The 21,850-nt window shown below is 42.8% G+C and overlaps 1 long non-coding RNA gene across 18 annotated transcripts in view; it reads right to left on the bottom strand.

Annotated features, from left to right (window-relative positions):
- Nucleotides 1-18,796, bottom strand: part of LOC116090980 — a 33,089-nt gene extending 14,293 nt beyond the window's left edge. For 5 of the 18 annotated variants that reach the window (XR_004118874.1, XR_004118867.1, XR_004118872.1 and 2 more), the window contains exons 1-4: nucleotides 17,517-18,225; nucleotides 14,303-16,910; nucleotides 12,930-13,039; nucleotides 3,722-3,790 (exon numbers count right to left, since the gene is read on the bottom strand). This is a non-coding gene — a long non-coding RNA (uncharacterized LOC116090980). The other 13 variants (XR_004118866.1, XR_004118869.1, XR_004118862.1 and 10 more) reach the window with 12 other exon arrangements.
- Between the last annotated feature and the right edge of the window lie 3,054 nt (nucleotides 18,797-21,850).

The raw sequence follows: 21,850 nt of genomic DNA, 5'->3' as shown, positions 1-21,850 counted from the left end.
CACTGCTCTAATGGCTATGTTATTTGTTGTTGCCCTTTTTGCATTTTCTTTGTCTACATTTCCTAAGATTACATTTCTTTTTCTTATTTTTTCACATTCTAAGTTTTCTTCCTCCAACTCCTCTGAGGTCCTCCCTACTGTTCTACCTCCCTACCTCCACGCCCTTTCTTTCTCTTTAAAAAACAAAAAAGCCCAAGAAACAAATAAAAAACAAAAATTAAACAAAATACCAATAAAACAAACAAAGATACAACCCCAAAGCCCAAACAGAGCAAAACGAGATAAAGAAAAAAGAGTCTACAAAAACACCATTGCCCATTGCGGTTTGCTTTGAGTTGGCCAACTATGCCCACCTGGGGTGCACTTAATATACTCGGGGATGCTCCATCAGAAAAAAAACCCTAATTTTTTCTTTGCAAGTAGGTATCAATTGCAGATAGTTTCTTGGTTAGTGCCGGGAACCTGTGTCCACTTCCACCCCTCAGAACTGCACCCTGTCTGGCTTGAACCTGTGTAGGCTCTGTTTGTACTGCCATAGTCTCTGAGTTCGTACTCTTGCAGTCCTGTTGTGTCTGAAAGACATTGTTTCTTGGTGTCCTCCATCCTTTCTGGCTCTTATCTTTCTACCTGCTCTTCCACAAAGATCCCTGAGCCTTGGAGGAAGGGGTTTGACAAAGACATCCTGTTTAGGCATGGTGCTCCAGTCTCTCACTCCCTGCACATTGTCCAGCTTTGGGTCTCCACGTTAGGTCCCATCTCCTGTGAGAAGCAGCTTCTATGGAGAATGCCCAGTGAGGAAGTGATCTGTGGTTGTAGCGGTATGATATTAGGAGTCGTTTTGACGGCTATGTTCCTTTAACAGAGCAGAGATACTTGGTTTTCCAAATACCAGAACCACGATCTATCTAGTCTCAGGGTCTTGGCCACTCTAGTAATGTCAAACACAGGATCCATCTCCTTGAGTAGGCATTAAACCCAATCAGAGTGGTCGGTTAGTCTCACAATATTTGTGCCACTGTTGTACTAAGACTATCTGTTAGGTAGGTCGCTGCTGTAGGTCTAGGGTTTGTAGCTGGGTGGATGGTTGTTCTCCTCTGACATTGTGCAAAGTGTCTGCCAGTGCCATGAACATTAGTCAGTAGAAGGTGAAGCCTCTACTTGGGTTCCAGCTTGATGTTTTTGTGTTTGATGAGATATGTGTTGTCTTCAGCAATTTGTCTCACTGTAAGTTTGCGAGGAGTAACCAATAACTTCAACAATAGCCCGAGTTGTTTAGGAGGTTCTTCCCTTTGTCAACAACTCAACTACATGTACCTGATTCCTGACCCTGCATGTTTCACCTCGTGGCATGTCTAGTTGGGGCATTGTCTACCCCGTTATTTATACAAAATACAGTCATCAAAACAGTGTAGGAGGCTGGGTTTGTAGCTCAGGAAAGTGTTACTTAGCATATCTGAGGCCCTGGGTTTGACTCTAGCGCCACCAAAACTGAATATGGTGGCACATGCCTCTAGTCTCAGGCCAGCTGCATAACTGGGGTCAGCTTCAGCAGAGAGGGAACAATCGCCCCATGTCAGAGCTTCCCTGGAGATAAGTAGCCCCAGGGGACCAGCAATGCTGCCTCTCAGAGAAGATAGTGGTCGACCAGATTTGGGAGAGCAGGAAGCTCGGGTGGTAGCATGGACCATTGTTGGTCATTGATCACTCCTCCCCCAAACTCCATTTTGTGAGTGGCAGTGATGTTCACAGAAGAGTTTCCAACTACATCTTTCATGAGAAACCATCTTTCTGTGGGAGCCGGCACATCTGTATGGCAGACATATACTTCACACAAAACACCTCCAAATGGCCTGGTTGTTTAGCATAGAACGACTGTAGCAAAGGACAGAAACAAAAGAAAGCTTGCGTGGATTTTGAGCTTTTCAAACCAATGAGCACATCACTGCATGTAATAGATGCCATAGAGGCTCCTGTGGCCCAGCTTTCAGGGACAGCGTGCTGGCTTCGTGTACTAGGTGGCAGCACTGTTCTTTGCCACACTCCAAGGAAACAAAAGGCATGCCCTGCGTGAATTCTGTGACAGACTGGAGGTGGAGGAAGCAGGAAGTGAAGTTAAAGTTGCCTCCTATTAGCTCGCCCTTGCAACACAAAACAAGATGGAAACAGCAGGAGGGCAAACACAGACAGTCTGATATGTTTGATTTAAGGCGATCAAGACTTTTAGAACCAGTTGATAGAGTCTATGGTGATGGAAATGGATTCCCAAGATGCTGTCTACCTAGTTCCCCTTCAACATACAGTTGCTGAAGAGAAGAAATTTAAAGGGTGATACTTGTATGAAGTCAGCCAGACAAGGGCAGGTACTGCTTTGGTGTCGAGAATGCATCACAGGCTTTGGGAACTGTTGTTTTTTCTGTTTTTGTTTTCTGTTTGTTTTGTTTTGTTCTTTAAAAAATATTTATTGGGCTGGAGAGATGGCTCAGTGGTTAAGGGCACCGACTACTCTTCCAGAGGTCCTGAGTTCAATTTCCAGCAACCACATGGTGGTTCACAACCATCTATAATGGGGGATTTGATGCCCTCTTCTGGTCTGTGTCTGAAGACAGTGACAGTGTACTCATATAAATAAAATAAATCTTTAAAAATTATTTAATTATTCTATGTTAAGTACACTGTAGCTGTCTTCAGACACACCAGGAGAGTGCATCAGATTCCATTACAGATGGTTGTGAGCCACCACGCGGTTGCTGGGGGTTGAACTCAGGACCTCTGGAAGAGCAATCGGTATTCTTAGCCGCTGAGCCATCATCTCTCCAGCCCAGGCTTTGGGAACTGTAGCTGTCAGGATTCTAACAGTCTATGAAAATCTGGATAATGAGATATGTTCTTCATTGTCAAGGCACAGAACAGAACGGGAGAGAATTAGTAAGCTCCAGAGCAAAAGACAGACAAATATCACTCCAGCATCCAACCCAAGAGCATCACTGTGGTGGGGTCCAGACAGACCCCAGCCTTACACCATGAACATCAGATACTGAAAAGCAAAACTAAGTCAGACCCAACCCTATGGCTTCACTCTGTGTGCTTAACCACTGAGTTATCTCTCCAGCTCCATGTAAACTCTCTGTCTCTCTGTCTCTGTCTCTGTCTCTGTCTCTCTCTCTCTCTCTTCTTTCCTTGCTTCCTTCCTTCCTTCCTTCCTTCCTTTTCCTTCTTTCTTTCTTTCTTTCTTTTTTTCTTTCTTCCTTTCTATTTTGAGACAAAATCTTACTATGTAGCTCTGGCTATCCTGGAATTCACTACATAGATCAGGCTGGCTTCAAACTCACAGATATCTGCCTGCCTCTTCTTTCAGTGCTGGGATTAAAGGAGTGTGCCACCATGCCCAGCCCAGCAAAAACTCTGCTATTAACTTTTTAAAGTTAATAGAAGTGGGCAATCGGGCTGGATCAGTGGTTAAGAGCACTTGCTGCTCTTTCAGAGAACCCTGATTCAATTTCCAGTACCCATGTGGTGGCTCAATGCCATCCATGATTCCTGTTTCAGGGATCCATTGCCCTCTTCTGACCTCCACAGGTACTAAGCACACATGAGGTGCATATACCTACACGAAGCTCAAACACACATGAAATAAATATAATTTTTAAAAAGGTGACAGAAGTGAGGTAGTGTGGACATATTTCTTATTTTGATCACATAAAAATTGAGAATTGCTACTTACCTAGCATTCTCTGCTTTCACTGTTTAGGAAGAGATATGGTAGATGTTGGAGCCCAGTCTCTCTTGGCTTCTGTTTAATGGTGAAAGTGTGAGCTAGTCAGAGGCAGTTTCAGCATCCCTCCCTCATACTCTCCTGACCCTAGACTATCAGTTAAAAAGATGCAGATGCACAAAGTGACTGTGCTGAAGCACAGGGGCCAGGAGCCAGGACACCGTTGTTTTGCTCCATGTGGGGGCTCATTGGAACTCAGTGTTTGGAAGCCCTTTGTATTATTAGCTTTGCTAAGAGGCTTTGTGGTCTCAACCTACTAGAAACCTGTCGCTGCCTCACCGACCAGAGGAAATAAGGAGGCGACTACAAACTCTTCTCCAAGCAGTTTATTCAGGAACCTTGTACTACAGAATCATTCATCCATTTTTTATTTTTCTTCTTCCTCTTTTTTAGCCCCCAGCCCTCGCGGGTTAAATACTTTCCCTGGTCCCAATCAGCATCGGCTACGCGGCAAAGCATAACAGGCTGCGGGAAATCATGCCAGCTTGCATCACAAACTGGAGGCACTCAGCTTTTCCAAATAAGGACTTGTTATTTAGGGTAGCAGCTGCGGCTCTCCACAGAAACCAATGTGGGTAGATAGGATGGGCCAACCATGCCACTGCTGTGGTTGGGAGAAATAAAACATGCCATTTAAGTAGAAAAGGGTTTTAATTCTAAAGATTGTTTTATGTTACTTATTGTCAAGTCTATCCTTGGTGAAAGGAAGTGATTATGCTTCCTTCTGTTAGACGAATATTTTAGTTTTTTAAATAAACTGCATGTGTTATCATGGGATGACTGCCATGGCTGTTTCAAACTTGGGACTTACAAGCACCTCTCGGATGAGGGATTGTAGGGGGGAGGTGGGAAGGGCAGAGGTGGGAACAGATGGGAGATGTCTTCCAGCACCTTGTTGGATCTCAAGGTTGGCCTTGAAAACCTGAATCTTCTGGTTCACAGATGGGCTGAGTTGGACTTGAATGTAGCTGGAGCACAAGGCCAGGTATGCACAAGGTGTCGACAGTAAACAGTCTAAGGGTATGCCCAGTGATAACAACAGGAAAAAGCATTTCAAATGGATAGCTTGAAAAGTCACTGGTGTTACCCCTGTACTGGCAGGTTAGAGGTACACAGCTGGCTTTCAAATCTCTCGGGCCCTAGATGCTTTACTTCACTGACTTGACTCAGTCACCACAGCTTCATCTGAAGAGCTCCTTGTCTCCAAGTCACAGACCTGCCTGTCATCAATCCCGTTTCTTGGAATGAAGGAGATGTACCTTAAATAGGAAGTTCCTGCTTCTCCCACTCTACACTGAGGTCCAAACGACCATCCTTTAGCCAGATGTCAAACCCCAGCCAGAAGAAGTGATTCTCTGGAAACAGCTTTTGTTTGGGGCTCTGCATCTCGTCTGAAGCATTCTCGAGAGCAAACCCATACACCTAGCAGTTCCTTGGGAGTTTGCTGCTGTGCTGTCTGATGTGTCAGGACAGGACAGAGGTATGGGATGAAAATGCATGAGTGCAAAGACGCTTGTCTCCTTGATAAATGTCTCTATTTTTATGTCACTACCATTAGTGTTTTCATTATGATAGCTCTGTTGTTGTCTTTGTTAGGGTTACTGCTGTGAACAGACACCATGACCAAGGCAACTCTTAAAAGAACAACATTTGCCGGGCAGTGGTGGCGCATGCCTTTAATCCTAGCACTTGGGAGGCAGAGGCAGGTGGATTTCTGAGTTCGAGGCCAGCCTGGTCTACAGAGTGAGTTCCAGGACAGCCAGAGGTATACAGAGAAACCCTGTCTCGAAAAAACAAAAACAAAAACAAAAACAAAATAAAACAAAACAAAAAAAAAAACAAACAAAAAACCCATTTAATTGGGGCTGACTTACAGGTTCAGAGGTGTAGTTCATTATCATTAATGAGGAGCATGGCAGTGTCTGGGTAGGCATGGTGCAGGAGGAGCTGAGAGTTCTACATCTTCATCTGAAGGCTGCTAGCAGAATATTGGCTTCTAGGTAACCAGGATGAGGGTCTTATTTCTCATACTTGTAGTGACACACCTACTCCAACAAGGCCACACCTACTCCAACAGTGCCACATCTTCTAATAGTGCCACTCCCTGGGCCAAACATATATAAACCATCACAATAGTATAATTTGAAATCTAGACAATGATATGTTTCTTAGTTTTGTTGTTTAGGATTGCTTTGTCTATTCTGGGTCTTTTGTATTTCCATATTGTAGAAGTTTGAAAGAAAATGGTCCCCACAGGCCAATAGAGAGTGGCACTATTAGGAGGTGTGGCATTGTTGGAGGAAGTATGTCACTGGGAATGGGCTTTGAGGTTTCAGATGCTCAAGCCAAGCCCAGTGTTTCTCTCTCTTCCTGCTGCCTGCACATATCTCAGCTGATTTTTCCAGCACTATGTCTTCCCATCATAATTGGCTAGCCCTCTGAACTTTAAGCCAGTCCCAATTAAATGCTTCCTTATAAGAGCTGCCATGGTCATGGTGTCTCTTTACAGCAAGAGAAACCCTAATTAAGAGACATGAAGTTTAAGGTTTCTTTTTTTTCAACTTCTGTGAAAGAATTGAGTTGGAATGTTGGTGGGAATTGCATTGAATCTGTTGATTGCTTTTGGTAGGATGGTCATTTTCATGATATTAATCCTGCCAATCTGTGTGTGTGGTAGATCTTTCTAACCTATGGTATCTTTCAAGTTCTTTTTTCAGTATCTTAAAGTTTTTATTGTATAAATCTTTAAATTCTCTGGTTATATCTACTCCAAAATACTTTTAATTACATATACATATTTTAAGATTTACTTTATGGCTGGGTGGTGATGGCAGTACACATACTTTCAATCTCAGTACTTAGGAGATAGAGGCAGGCAGATCTCTGTGAGTTCAGGGCCTACCTGGTCTACAAAGCCAGTTCCAGGACAGCCAATGCTACACCAAAAAAACCCTGTCTCCAAAGAAAAACAAAAAACAAAAAACAGAAAAGATTTATTTTATGTATATGCATGTTTTGCCTGCATGTATGTATGTCTATTATATGTGTACCTGGTGCCTATGGAAGTCAAAAGAAGACATCAGAATCCCTGGAACTGGAATTACAAATGGTTGTGGGTGCTGGGAACTGAACCTGGATTTTCTGCAAGAAAAAGTAATGTTCTTAACTGCTGATCCATCTCTTCAGCCCTCATCCCCTCAGATATTTTTGAGGTGGCTATAAATGTTACTATTTCCTCAATTTCTTTCTTGATGTGTTTGTTGTTTGTGTCTTAGCGGGTTTGTGTAGGAAGGCTACTGACTTTTGTGTGAAGATTTTGTATCCTTTTACTTTGCTGAATTTATGAGCTGTAGTTTTCTGGGAGAGACTTTACAGTCTTTTATGAACAGAATTATAACAACTTCTAATGGGAACACTGACTTTCTTTCCTATTTGACTCCTTCTTGTCTGAATGTTCTGCTAAGACTTCAAGCACTATATTGAACAAGAGGAGGAAGAGTGGACATCCTTGTCTTGTTTCTGATTTTAGTGGAAATGTTTGGATTTTTCTCCATTTAGGATGAAGTTAACTGTGGGCTGTATATTGCCTTTATTATGTCTGCCTACCACCGACTCCCAAGTACCTGTGTTAAAGGTGTGTGCTACCATGCTTGACCTAAGATTTCTCACATTTTTTGATGTAGGAGCTTAGTGCTATAAACTTTCCTCTTACAACTGTCTTCATTGTGCCCCACAGATTTGAATATGCCATATTTTTATTTTCATTCAGATTTGGGAAATTCTAATCTTCTTGATTTCTTCCTTTATAGAATTTTAGTTCAGAACTGCACTGTTTAGCTTTTGTGAATTGAATTTGTACTTTCTATCTTTCCTATTGCTGTTAACATCCTGCTTTAATCCATGGTGGTTGGATAAGAAGGCTGAATGTGATTTCAGTTTCCTTGTATTTGTTGAGAGGTGCTTTGTGTTCTAATATGTGGTCTGTTTTGGAGACAGTCCTGCAGGCTGCTGAGAAGAGCATGTTTTCTTTAGTATTTGGGTAGAATATTTTGTAGATATGTTAGGTCCATTTGATTTATAATGTAATTTAACTCCAGAGTTTCTATGTTTAGTTTCTTTCCAGATGATGTTGTCTATGGGGAGAGTAGAGTATGAGAATTACCCACTAGTCAATGTTATTCTATCATTTTAAGTCTAATAGTGTTTCTTCTATGAAACTGGGTGCTTCTATGTTTGATGCGTGTGTTTTTAGGATTCTAATATCCCAATGTTAGCTTCTTCCTTTAATGAGGATAAAGTGTTCCTCATTTGGTTAGTTTTGGCTTGCAGTCTCTTTCTGTCAGCTACACCTGCTTCTTTCCAGGTTCCATTTGTGTGGCACACCTTTTTCCACTCTCTTAACCACTTTCCCATGCTTTTGCCCTAAGGTCGTGTTTATTGTTGGTCCTGAGATGTGTTTCTTGGAGAAAGCAAAAAAATAAATTCTGTTTTCTGATAGTCTGTGTAGGCTTAGATTTATCAAAACCTACTTTAATAAGGGTTCTCAAGTGCTTCAACCCCATTTCTAGCCTACTGTCCAAAAGTAGGGGAGAAAAGATGGTAAATAGGACAAAGGGGTGTGGACCTGTTTAGTAGTAGTTCCTTGGGGCAATTGCAATCTACATTTGTCACCAGCAGTCCAGTTCAGTCGTGTTAGGATACCAAACACAAATCAGCAGTGGTAGCATGATGCAGCAGAAACCACCAGGCCTCCACCAGAATTGGAGCAAATCAGCTGGAGCGACCAGGACCAACAGGAATGCCAGGAGTTCTCTGCTATGACACTCTCAATGAAGTGAAGATCAGTGAAGACTTGAGACCAATGAAGCATTGCACAGCTAGTTATGCAGCTCCCTGTCACTGCCTGTTGAGTCCTACTTATACTCTCTCCAAACATCATGTGTCCTCTCATGGATCTTGCTGCAGCAAAACATCACATGAGCTGCTTCAGTAAAACATCATGTGGGCTGGTGAGATGGCTCAGCGGGTAAGAGCACTGACTGCTCTTCTGAAGGTCCTGAGTTCGGATCCCAGCAACCACATGGTGGCTCACAAACACCCGTAATGAGATCGGACGCCCTCTTCTGGGGCATCTGAAGACAGCTACAGTATATTACACCAGAGCGAGCGGGCCGTCCTGAGTTCAATTCCCAGCAGCCACATGATGGCTCATGGCCAGCTGTACAACTACAGTGGACTCATACACATAATAAATAAATAAATAAATAAATAAATAAATAAATAAATAAATAATTCTTAAAAAAAAAGCATCACGTGAGTCTGTGTCACATGACATAACCTGAAATTTCCTATTCAAATTGTTATTCTGTGTGTTTTTATTGGTGGTTGAGACCATCAACATTAAGAGTTATTGAGGCTGGCTGGCTGGTTCAGTGGTTAAGAACGTTGGCTATTTTTCCAGAGGATGAATGTCTAGAGTCCCAGCATCCACACTATGGTTCACAATTGTCTGCATAACCAGTTCTAGGGCACCTGATGTCTTCTTCTGGCATTCATGGGTACTGCATGTATATGATACATAAGTACATGCAAAAAGTTATTATTAAACAGTATGTATTAATTTCTGTCATTTTGTTGTTTTTATGGTACATCTTTTTATTCAGTGGTCTGGAATTGTTACTTGTGCATATCGGGGTATGTTTAACCTTTTTTTTTCAGATCCAAGTATTCTTTCCAGTATCTTTTGTAGAACTGGCTTGACAAAAATTTCTTAAATTTGTTTTTAACAGAGAAAAAATTTTCCTTTTTCCTTCAATTATGACTGGCAGTTTTACTGGGTATAGTAGCCTGACTGGCATTTGTAGTCTTTTATAATTTATGTAACATTGGTTCAATCCTTTCTGGCTTTCATAGTCTCCACTGAAATGTATGTTGTGATTCTGATGGACCTGCATTTATATGTGATTTGATCTTTTTTACTTCTTCTTTCAACATCCTTCATTCTGTACATTTAGTGTTTTTATTTTTTCTGATCCTGTCTATTTGGTGTTTATATACTTCTTGGATCTTGATGGGCATCTCTTTCCTTAGATTAGAGAAGTTTTCTTCTATAATTTTTATCGAAAATATTTTCTCTACCTCTGACCTCGGTCTTCCCCCCTTTGACACCTATTAGTCACAGATTTTGTCTTTCATAGTTAGTATCTCAGAATTCCTGCATGTTGTATTCTTGGTTTTTTGGATTTGCCATTTTGACCAGGGGTTCCAATTCTTCCACTTGTCTTCAAGACCTTATGTTCTCCTTTCTGTTCTATCCAATCTACTGGGCAGAATTTACTCTGAACATTGTATCTGAATTCCTGGATTTTTCAAGTTTTCATTTGGCCTTTTTTCTTCCATCTATAGAACTTTATGAATTTATGTGTCATCTGTCTTGGTTAGGGCTTCTATTGCTGTGACAAAATAGCATGACCAAAAAGCAAGTTGAGGAAGAAAGGATTAATTGGGCTTACACTTCCACATTATAGTCTACCGCTGAAAGAATACAGAACAGGAACTCAAATGGGGCTGGTGAGATGGCTTAGCAAGTAAGCGCACTGACTGCTATTCCGAAGGTCCTGAGTTCAAATCCCAGCAACCACATGGTGGCTCACAACCACCCGTAATGAGATCCAATGCCCTCTTTTGGTGCGTCTGAAGACAGCTACAGTGTACTTATTTATAATAATAAATAAATCTTTGGGGGAGCATGAGCAGGGTCAACTGGAGCAAGCAGAAGTCCTAAATTCAATTCACAACAACCACATGATGGCTCACAACCATCTGCACAGCTACAGTGTACTTATATACATAAAATAAAAAATAAAAATCTTAAAAAAAGGAACTCAAACATGGAAAGAACATGGAGGCAGGAGCTGTTGAGAGGCCATGGAGGGATGCTGCTTACTGGTTTGCTCTCCTTGGCTTGCTCAGCCTACTTTCTTATAGAACCCAAGACCACCAACCCACATACGACACCATGCACAATGGGCTGGGTCCTCCCCTATTGATCACTAATTAAGAAAATGCCCTATAGACAGATCTTATCAATACACTTTCTCAATTGAGGCTCCTCTCTCTCTGATGACTCTAGCTTATGTCAAGTTGACATAACACCAGCCAGTACATGATCCTTATGCAGTCTTCTGTATATGGTTCCCATTTTAGTATATGTGCTGCTGAGACAAGCATACATTTTGGATTTTTTGAGAGATTCTCTTTACTAAATTTTGATTTTATATTTTGTATTCTTTCATTCAACTGTATTTTTGCATCTTCATCCTAGCATCCTCTTAGAGTTCTTTAATTTTTGCTATTTTTGAAATCATTGTCTTGTATATCATCTAAGTTGCTTTTCTCAGCAGGGGCCATTACTATGAGAGTTCTAATTTTTGATTAAAACTGATTTGTTTATGTTTGTATGTTTGTGATAGGGCCTAAACAACCAGAGCTAGGTCATTGGCATTTTTTGATATGGCATCTTGTCTCCCATTTGTTGAGTGAAGCAGTTTTCTGCTATCTTACTTTGTCAGGTGGTTGACCTGGGGCTTAAGGTTCAGTCTTTGGGCAATTCAGTGTTGATGTTCAAATGGAGTTCTAGGAGCAGTCCCAGCTCAGTTCGAACTGATTGCTTTCTTTCTTTCTTTCTTTTTTTTCAAAATGGTTTTTTTTTCAGGCTTATTTATTTATTATATGTATGTACACTGTAGCTGCCTATAGACAGTCCAGAAGAGGGCGTCAGATCTCATTGCAGTGGTTGTGAGTCTCCCTGTTGTTGCTGGGATTTGAACTCAGGACCTTCATAAGAGCAATCAGTGCTCTTAACCGCTGAGCCATCCCTCCAGCTGATTGCTTTCTAATCCCAGTGGCAGACCTTCCATAGAGCTTTAGGATTTTTACACTCAATCTTCAGGAGTGTGAGAAGGTGCTCAGACTTTTCCTCGTGTTAACGAGTGCTGGTGGAATTTTCCACAAGAACTTGGACTGTCCTCCATAAAGAGGAGGGTGGGGAAGTGATGAGACACAAGCTCCTCAAGGACAGTGGCAGAGGTAGATGGAGTTGCCAGTGTTTGCACCAGCTAGATATGAGAATAGGTGTGCTCTGGTGGGTGTGTATGAAGTTAGGGGTAAGAACTGGTCATCCCTACCTTTATACAGAAAGAGCTACAGAAAGGCAGGCGGGGCTCAAGTCTTTGGCAGGTTAGTTTTTAGCTTTCATGCATGTATAAGTAGCATGTTTAGTGTATTTTACTCTCATAATCTATTATCACTCTCTTTTTCTCACCCCTTCCCTTCCCATTAATCCCCTTAGCCCTCTAAACAGTTTTTGTTTTTAAATATTTATTGTATTTCTATTTATGTGTATGTCTGTGTGCAAGTGTGTCTGTATAAGTTTTTTTAAAAGAATTATTTATTTGTTTTATGTGTATGAGTATACTGTAGCTGTCTTCAGACACACCGAAAGAGGGCATCAGATCCCATTACAGATGGTTGTGAGCCACCATGTAGTTTCTGGGAATTGAACTCAGGACCTCTGGAAGAGCAGTCAGTCCTCTTAACTACTGAGTCATCTCTCCAGCCTGTGCCTGTATAAGTTAATGTGCACCAAATGTATGGGTGCATGTCTGTGGAGGCCAGAGAGCACTGGGTCCTCTGGAACTAGAGTTATAGATACTTGTGAACCACCTGATGTGGGGGCTGAGGATGGAACCTAGGTCCTTTGTAGGAACAGTACATTCTCAAAATGGCTGAGCATTGATCATACTCTTTTCTAAATAGTTTTATGTCATGTTACACACATGATTATATATCATGTGTTCTAGATTTAGGAACCATAGGTGAGAAAAAACACACTGACTTTCTGAATAGGCATAATTCGCTTGTTCTTATTGTCTCCTGTTACATTCATTTTCCAGCAGATGGCATGACTTCATTCTTTATGGATAAAAAGTATTCTATTGTGCATACAAACCACACTTGCCTATCTGTATTAGTCAGGGTTCTCTAGAAAAACCAAACTTGAATACTCAATCTCTCTCTACATACATATGTATATACATACATACATACATACATACACACACACATACATACATATGGAATTTTTAGAATGACTTACATGTTGTGATCCAGCTAGTCCAACAATGGTAGGCCATGAACAGAAAGTCCAAGAATCCAGAGGTCGTTCAGTCCACAAAGCTGGATGTCTCCGCTGATTCTCAGTATAAGCTGGAATCCCAAGGAAGTAGGCTTTAATACCAGTGAAGAAATGCACTTGCTAGCAAGGTGAGAGAGCAAACAGGCAAAGAGCAAAAGCTTCCTTCTTCCATGTATTTATGTACTCTTCCATAAGAAGGTGTGGCCTAGGTTAAAGATGTGCCTTCCTCCCTCAAGATCTAGATAGGAATCTTCTTATCTCAAAGGCCCAGACTGGAAGTGAATTCACCCACTTTAAAACAAGCAACAACAACAACTCACAAGTGTGCCCTCCATTTCTGGATTGTAATTCATACCAGATGCAGTCAAGTTAACAACTAAGAATAGCCATCGCACTATATCTCTGTTGATGGACACCTATGTTAGGTTTAAGAATAGTGCTGCAGCAAACATTGATGCACAAGTATCTCTGTGATGTGTTGTCCTTTAGCTGAATAACCAGGGGTGGCGCAGATGGTCACATGTTGTATTAGTCAAGGTTCTCTAGAGGAACAGAACATATGGAATAAATCAACCTATGTACCTGTCTGTCTATCTATGTATCTATGTATATATCAATCAATAAATCAATCAATGGGATTTATTAGAATGGCTTATGAGCTGTGGTCTAACTAGTCCAATAATGGCTACCTTCCAACAAAAGGTCCAGTAATTTTTCAGTCCATGAAGCTAGATGTCTCAGCTGGACTTTAGTATACACCGGAATTCTGAATATAGCCATATATTGAATGCTGGTTCAAAGCATATACCTCCTTCTAAAGAACCCTGCCTAGTTCTCCATGCTGCTGCCACCTAATTGGCGCTGTAACTGTATCTTCAAAAGGCTATTTTGTCTTTCTATCATGACAGCTACTTCAAGATAGTATAAGATCTGTGGATTCTACGATCTTGGGTCCACTATTACACTTCTCTAGTTGGGACATGAGTTTCTTGGTCAGAAGCAAAGTGTGTAGGAAAGGCAACCCCATAATCAGAATAAGTATCTACTCCAGTAAGAACAATATGTAGTCCTTTCTACAAAGGAAGTGCTCCAATGTAGCCAACCTGCCTCCAGATCACTGGCTGGTCACTCTGATGGAATGGTGCTATATCTGGGTCTCAGTGTTGGTCTCTGCTGTTGGCAGATCTGGGACTTAGCAGCAACTGTAGCCAGGTCAGGCATGAGTCTCTGCCACCATGGCCATTTTGTTCATGGGCCCATTGGAATGGCTGAATGGAGGACAGCAATAGGTGAGAAAGAGGTTTACTATCCATAGAATGGTCCATCCAATCTACCTGATTACTGAATTCCTCCTCAGTTGAAGTCACCTTTTGATGGGCATTTACAAGAGACACAAGTACCTTCACATCTTTTGCCCATTTGGAGAGATCTATCCACATACTTCTTTCGCAGATGTCTCACCAATTTTCCAGTCCTATCCTTCCCAAGTCTCTGACCATTCATCCAATCCTTTGGCTACAGCTCATGAATCAATGAGCAATCACACATCTGGCCGTTTCTCCTTCCAAACAAAATGTATGACTATGTGTACTGCTCGAAGTTCTGCCCACTGTGAAGATTTCCCTTCACCCTGATTTCAGGGTTGTAATGCTGCAGCTGTCTACTTCTGCATGGTACTTGCATCATGTGCAGAAGCATCAGTAAAGCAGGCCCTACGTAGTCTGCTCTTCCTCAGTCAACCCATTATAGGGAACACCCCACAAGGCTGTAGGTGCATGCTCGGCAGCAGAAAGCATTGTAACAGGAGAGGAAACCACAGGCATTTAGGCAAGTTCTTCATGTAACTTGCTTGTGCCTGTCACAGAATACTACCTCTATTTGATAATGTATTTCTGCTGTGCACATCCTACTTTATGACTTGGTAGGTCTGATAAAGCATAGGTCTGATAATGCTCATGATGGGCAGCTCAGGTCACGTGATAACTTGGTGCTCCATCGTCAAACATTCAGTTTTCATTAAGGCCCCATAACAGGTCAAGAGCTGTCTCTCAAAGGGAGAATACTTGTCTGCAGATGATGGTAGACTTGCTCCAAAATTTCAAAAGTCTTCTGTGATTCACCTATACCTCAAATGATTTAATTAAGGAAAAAAAAGCCCTCATAGATGTGCCTAGCCATTTGGGTTTTAGTTAATCACAGATGTCAAGTTGATAACCAAGAGTGGCCATCATGCATGGCAAATCAGTTTTGAGTCATTTGAGAAACATACGTACTAACTTCCATGGTTGTTGATCTACTTTACGGTGCCATCACAGTGCAATATCTTCTCCTTTGGCCACATCCTCACCAATATTTGTTATTCTTTTATTTTATTTTATTTTTGAGACAAGGTCTCTCTACATGGTCCTGGCTGTTTTGGAACTCACTATGTAAATCAGGCTGGCCTCAAACTCAGAGATCCATCTGCCTCTGCCTTCTGAGTATACGGATTAGAGGTGTGCAGCACCAGTCCTGAACGTTATTACTTTCTTAATGACAGCCATTCTGAGGGAGTAAGATGGAATCTCAGCGTGGCTTTGGTTTGCATTTCACTGATGGCTGCTATAGAGGTGGGCAGCTTTCACGGTTACTGACCATTTGGGTCTCATGCTTTATTTAGGAGCTGTTTCTTCCAGTAGACCATTTATTGAGTTGATTTCTTTAGCATTTGCTTAGTTTGGATACTTTGTCAGATGTGTAACTAACAGAAAATGCATCCCGTTCTGCGGACCATCTCTTCACTTACTTGTTTCCTTTGCTGTAGACAAGCTTTTGAATTTCATATGACCCCATTTGTCAGCTGTTGGTCTAATTTCCTGAGTGGCAGGCGTCCTGGTGATGGAAGTCCTCACTCGTGCCTCTGTTTTCAAGGGTTTTCTCTACTTTTTCTTCTAATGGTGTCAGAGGTTCAGGTCTGTGATCCAGGTGGATTTATTTTGGCGCAGGGCAAGCTTTTGGGATCTAGTTCCATTCTTCTACACATGATGTCCTGTTTCCTCAGCATGCTTTCTAAAGAAGCCATCTTCCCAAGACACATTTTCTGCATCTTTGTCAAAACTCAGGTTACTATAGCTACATCGGTTTACATCTGACTCCTTTATTCTTCTTCTGCTCTCCATGCCTGTGCTGGCACCATACTGCTTTTGCTACTATGGTTTTGTAGTACAGATAGAAAGCAGAAATGGTAGAACCTCAAACATTCTTTGCTCAGGTTGCTTTATATGGAGTCTTTGGTGCTTCTGTGTATTTTTTTTTTTGGAGGGGTTTTGGCCTGGCCAAGTGGTTATCAGAGAACACCAACTGCATAAGTCTTAGGAATTAGCATCAAGGCAATTCTTGCTAATGATTGGAACAGTATTATTAAGGATGAGTCAGGGTTGTTCTGCATCTGATGTTAGCACACAGCCTACCATCAGGGTAATGGACAACCATCTTCTGGCTGGTCATCTCAAGGGTGTGTAGCCCCCAGGCACAGAGAGATGTTAGCCACAGACCCATAGACACCTCTGGCAGATACCAGAAGGCAGGGGAGGGGCGTTCATGTCCTTGCCTCCTGCTGCAGGTCATGCTATTCTCCATATGATCTTTAGGATTCTTTCTTTTCTAGTTCTGTTGGGATCTGATTTATAGTGGATTGGATCTGTAGATTGCTTTTGGCAAGGCAGTCATTTCACAACATCTATTCTTCTAATCCATGGTGTGGGATGTCTTTCCACCATCTAGTGACTTCAGTTTTTCTCTTGAGTTTTTCTCTTGGGTCTTTTACTTCCTCAGGTACACTTTTTATCCCAAGTGGGTTTTGTTTGTTTGGTTGGTTTTGGTTTTGATTTGTTGTGATGGTGAATTTAATTGTTTCCTTGAGTTCTTTCTCAGCATGTTTGTCCTGGGTATCTGAAAAGGCTGCTGAATATTGGGAAATTAAAGGATTGTGGGGTAGTAGAGTTTCCCTCAGTCTGGGTACCATCCCCAGAGCCCCTCCACCCAGATGGACAAGGTGGCTAAATCTGTCTTTTCTTTTAAGCCCAAAGTCCTGTCTGTCTGTGGATTTGGACCTTAGTCCTCATCTCTGCTAGGCTGAGAGGTGCAAGGGAGGGACAGGTGTCCTGACCAGTGTCCCCAGTGAACATATCAGTCCCTGAAAGAGGACCATTGAGGGCAACCATCTCAGAGGAAGGAAGAACCTGGCTGGCTGCAAGTGCTGACACCACAGAGATACCACAGATGGGGACAGTGACACTGCAGAATGGGTAAGAGTTCCTTCTCTGTTCTGGGCAGTGTTTCCAGTTTATATGAAAATGCCCACAGCCCTATTTCCACATGGGACCCCCTTTTCCTACTCTCACATCTGTCCTAGATGGGATATACACACTCTAAGAGTCTGCACTTTAAATAATTTTGATTCTCATAGTCCCCTTCTAACTACCCAGCTCCCAAGAGCTCACTCTGGAATGGAGGGGGCCCAAGTGGATCCCAGTGCACTCCTTCACAGAGTGCTTCCTCAATGCTTACCTGCCACATGCTGTTTCCTGTTGCACAGGGAAGAGTACAGTGGGTCTGTAGTCTCGTGTCTCTGTAGCTGCCTCTGTCTGACTATATCTTTATGGGTGTGTGTGCCTTTAAGATTGAACTTGAGCTCAGCACCAGTTCTCTCTCCTTTAAGGCCATGATGCCTCAAAGCCAAGGGGGAAGCTCTGCTAGTTGGAGACTAGATGCTGGGCTGTAGTATAAGGCCCCCTGATGGTTCATGTCTTCATTCTCTGAGGGACAAGGGTCCTCTGCTCTCTGACTGATCAGATCCTGATACCTCCCCATCCATGTGCTTTGAGCTCCTCTACCCACTTCCTCCCCATCACAACTTGCTTCCAAAGGCTCTAAAAAAGGGCAGGCTGCTCAAAATCATCCATCCCTGAGGCATGGCTGGAACCAGGAGGAGCTGGCATGCTGCAGCCTTAGTGTGGTGTGTCCCTCTTACCAGGCATGGTGGCTTCCCATCCAAGGGAGTCCCTCTACTAGAAGCCATTTCATTCCCCAAGGTGCTGGGCACACTCACATGGTATGCCTGGATGGCTTAAGCCTGTTGATCACTGGTCACCTTCCTCACCTCCACCTTTCCACCAACCTTCCCATGACTCATCTCATCTCAGTCTGGAGTCCAGACTTGCTCAGAAGGGCCATCTTGTCCAGATTCACAAGACAGTCTGTTTGGGGGCTCTGACAGTTTAACTGATTCTGTTTCCAAGGAACCAACTGCCAGATGATTCTGATTGGCTCACCAACTGCTCACCAGCTGCCTGTCTGAAAGGCCTATAAAGGCTGCAGGAGGAAGAGAAGGGATAGGATGCTGTGTGGTATATATCTGATAGACCTATCTCTGGACTTAGAGACCATGCAGCTCTTCTCTGCAAGGCCCTGCAGTATTCAGAATCAGAGCCATCTCTAGAAGCTTCTTCATGTGGAGTGTCACATAAACTACCACGTTCTACCTCTGTATAAGCCACCTCCCAGGAATTACCCAGTCCTCAAAAATGACCAACGGAAGAGTTTTTAAATATTGGGTATTGCTCTCCGAGGACATGTATTAGAAACTCAGGAAGGTGCTGGAAATCTCAGTGAACCTCATTGCATTCCTGCTCCAAGAATACGAGGTGTCTTGAAGGCACTTCAGGCAGAGAAGGCATGGATGGCCTGGAAATGTGTCTGTCAGGAAGGGCGCAATCCAGGTGGTGTTCTGAGCTTCAGCTGGAACTTAGTCGCCTTTCCTAAGCACTTACCCCACTACAGCAGCTGCTGTTGGGAACAGGCCTCCCTTCATATGCATCTGAGACGTCCCAGTAAGGCAATGACTGCATCTCAGCTTAAGGCCCCTCAGGCTGGCATGCTGTGAAGGGCAGGAGAGGGCTGTGCACCCGTGGGCACGTGGGGAGGAGGAACCTTTGCTTGCTTCCCTGCAGGACATGGCTTCTACCACAGAGCTTACACTATGTTCTTTGAGCTGGTGATCCTCCTGCAAGCTTGTGCCTGAGTTTGGACACATTAGCTTTGATTTGCATTTTCCTAAAGTTTATCGAGCTCCTTCACAAGTGTTGTTTGGCCATTTTTATACTCTTTAGTGAAATATCCAGGTTTTTGCCTGGTTTTGAATAGAAATGTTGAGTTTTCTATTGTTGAGTTTGGGAAACTGGCTTCTCATACATTTTTTAAAAATCTAGTTCTGGTTATATGGATGGGCTACATTTCTGAGAATCCATTAAGATGAATCTTTATGACTGATATGGGCAATGTGTGTGTGTACAATATTATTATATGTGAGTCATATGCATAATATCTCAATAAAAGTTAAAACAATACATTGTCAACAAGAACTAGGATGAGGAAAAATAGACAAATACACATAATTACAAAAGGACAGAGCAATGAGGTCAGTTGTCATTAGGAAAAGTACAGTGACAGGGGCTTATCTCGTGTATAACTATGTGGGGTGTGAAAGCAGGTGTGTATGTGTTAGCTTGTGGGTGGATGCATGTACATGTGGAAGCCTGAGATTAATGTTGGGACTCTTTGCTGATTTTCCATCTTATTTATTGAGGCAGGGCTTTTTGCCAAATACGGCTAGTGTGGCTAGTCAGCTTGATCTAGGATTCTTCGTCTCCACCTTCAGATAGCTGGAATGGCAGGTGGGCTCCCATGCCCACCCAGCATTTACCTGGGTTCTGGAGATCCAAATTCCAGTCTTTATACTTGTACAACAAGTGCTTCAACCACTGAGTCATCTCCCAGCCTCTGGCATGAGCTTTTTACTACTACTACTACTACTACTACTACTTTTCCTTCTTCCCTCCTTCTTTTCCTTCTTTCTTTCTTTCTTTCTTTCTTTCTTTCTTTCTTTCTTTCTTTCTTTCTCTCCCTTTCTTTCCTCTTTCTTTCTTTCTTTCTTCCTTTTTCTCTCTCCCTTCTTTCCTTTCTCCCTTCTTTCCTTTTTCCCTTCTTTCTTTCTTTCCTTCCTTCCTTCCTTCCTGTGTTTCTCTTCTTCTTCTCCTTCTTTTCTTCTTCTTCCACCTCCTCTTCTTCTTCCCTTGTGAGAAAACAGTATGATTCTATGTGGCTGAGTAGAGAGGACTAAAGAGCATAGGCTAGAGAAAACACCAGAACAAGTTGAAGGCTGGCCTTAGGACACAACCCAACTCTAGAATGTATACCCCATAAGGAGGAGCTGCTCTTTCCAGGTTCCTCCTGGGGTGCACTGAAGCAGATGGAAGGGAGATCTGTGCTTCTGTTTCTGCAGTCTCAAAGACAGGAAGCAAGGTATCACCCGGCAGTGGCACTGACTGAGGGGAAGAAGGACAAAGGTGGAGTAGTGTGAACTGGAAGATACAGATGGGGGGCACATGGTAGATCCCCCAAGGTCTCTTGGATTATGTTATAGGTTGTTGCCAACATTGATAAAGGGGGCTTGCCAGGTTCTGAAGCTTCGAAGGGCAAAATCAAAGCAGTCCTCCTACTATGTGTCACCAGGACACAGCAAGTAGGCCTTTCGTTTTGTTGAGCAGTTCCCTGGCTTCCTGCCAGTCTTCCAACCAAGGTGACCAGAGTGAAAGACTGTGAAGCGCAGGATGGACAAAGAACTGAGGAGAGAGGTGTGCACCCTTGGGAGATAGAAGGCCCAAGCTCTCAGGTCTCCTTAGAGAGCCCTTGGGGCTCAGGACCAAGAAGTGCGCGAGCTTGTGTGCTGGGAGGGAGATAGGTGCAAGTGAATGAAAGTCCCTTAACTTGTTACCCATGGAAGGCAGCTCACTCTCTTCCCTCTCCTCCCTTGCACTCTCTCAATGGCCCTGTCATAAAACAGCAGATTAGGTCACAGCACTTACAGGTTAGGAGCCTTCATGCCCAGGCCAAGCTAAAGCTAGCATGGGCTACGCAATTGGAGATGAGTGACTTTGGAGAATTGTTACTAAAGAAACCCTCTCCTTTCCTTTGCTCTTGATTAACCTTTTATGAAACAACTGCTCTGGGAGGTCCTACAGCTGAGTGGTACATCACACACTCCCCAACACTGATCACAGTGCTGAAGTCTTGGTTATGATGATTGCAGACTCTTAAAGGCCAGCACTCTACAGTGACACTTATAGATCTCTGATGGGTGAGCACGGGCAACTGAAGCCTTGTTATCCACTTACACATCACACCTGCACATATTCTGCCTCAGACCCTGCTTAACTATACATGTAGACATGACTTTTTTGGGAAACATTTTGTTCAAGACTTTCCCACAGGATTAATTTGGTCTATTGCCCACGGCCATGAATACGTTTCTTCCACTCTTTCTAGTGCTTTCTCATTAACACAAGCACTGATGGTTCCTCACAAGGCCCAAACCAAACAATGACACAAGATGCTCACATAAGACGGTAGTAGCAACTGGAAGGATCTGGCAATTCCTAGATTAAGCTGCCATTCATATGCCTGCAAGCCTTAAGGTCTTAGAAGAAAGAAAGCATTTTTTAAAACACAAAAGTGGTGTGTGTGTGTGTGTGTGTGCTGAGACATGCTTGTGGAGGTCAGCTCTCTCCTTCTACAGTATGGATTCCCAGGATCAAACTCAAGGCATCAAGCTTGGCAACAAGGGCCTTTACCCACAGAGTCAACCCAAAGGCCTGAGAAAACTTTTTTTTTTTGAAGCCATGCCTATGACCAATTGACAATCACCAAAGTTTTAGCCTCTTTCCCCAAATTGTCGAGCACAGCACAGCCACCTTTTTGGTTAGAGTTAATTCCTTTAAGCTTTCTCTCCCTTTCTCTCTCTCTTTCTCTCTCTCTCTCTCTCTTTCTCTCTCTCTCTCTCTCTC

The sequence above is a fragment of the Mastomys coucha genome, unplaced genomic scaffold, assembly GCF_008632895.1.
Source record: "Mastomys coucha isolate ucsf_1 unplaced genomic scaffold, UCSF_Mcou_1 pScaffold15, whole genome shotgun sequence".
NCBI classification, from domain to species: Eukaryota; Metazoa; Chordata; class Mammalia; order Rodentia; family Muridae; genus Mastomys; species Mastomys coucha.
The sequence above is the reverse complement of the archived record's forward strand: the minus strand, read 5'-3'. Positions and strand labels throughout refer to the sequence as shown.